Source organism: Colobus angolensis, unplaced genomic scaffold (assembly GCF_000951035.1).
Source record: "Colobus angolensis palliatus isolate OR3802 unplaced genomic scaffold, Cang.pa_1.0 Scaffold677, whole genome shotgun sequence".
Classification (NCBI taxonomy): domain Eukaryota; kingdom Metazoa; phylum Chordata; class Mammalia; order Primates; family Cercopithecidae; genus Colobus; species Colobus angolensis.
The window spans coordinates 64,069-64,786 of NW_012120454.1; positions in this window are offsets into that span (position 1 = coordinate 64,069).

The following is a 718-nucleotide window of genomic DNA, read 5'->3' on the forward strand; positions in this document are numbered from 1 at the left end:
GGTGGCTCACGCCTGTCATCCCAGCCCTCTGGGAGGCCAAGGCAGGGGGATCACTTGAGGCCAGGAGTTCAAGATCAGTGTGGCCAACATGGTGAAACCCCGTCTCTACTGAAAATACAAGAATTAGGTGAGCGCAGTGTTGCACACCTGTAGTCCCAGCTACTCAGGAGGCTGAGGCAGGAGAATCGCTTGAACCCAGGAGGTGGAGGCTGCAGTGAGCCGAGATTGCGCCACTGCACTCCAGCCTGGGCAGCAGAGCAAGACTCAAAAAAAAATAATAATAATGATAATAACACAGGCTGGGCGAGGTGGCTTACATCTTGGGAGGCTGAGGTGCGTAGATCATCTGAGTGCAGGAATTTGAGACCAGCCGGGTCAACATGGCAAAACCCCATCGCTACTAAATCTGCAAAGATTAGCTGGGCGTGTTGCTGGGCGCACCTGTAATCCCAGCTACTGGGCAGGCTGAGGCAGGAGGATCGCTCGAACCTGGGAGGCGGAGGTTGCAGTGAGCCAAGATCGTGCCACTGCACTCCAGCCTGGGTGATAGAGCAAGACTCAAAAAATGACAACAACAATAATAATAATACAGGCTAGGCGAGGTGGCTTACGCCTTGGGAGGCTGAGGCATGAGAATCGCTTGAACCCGGGAGGCGGAGGTTGCACTGAGCCGAGATCGCGCCACTGCACTCCAGCCTGGGTGACAGAGCAAGACTCA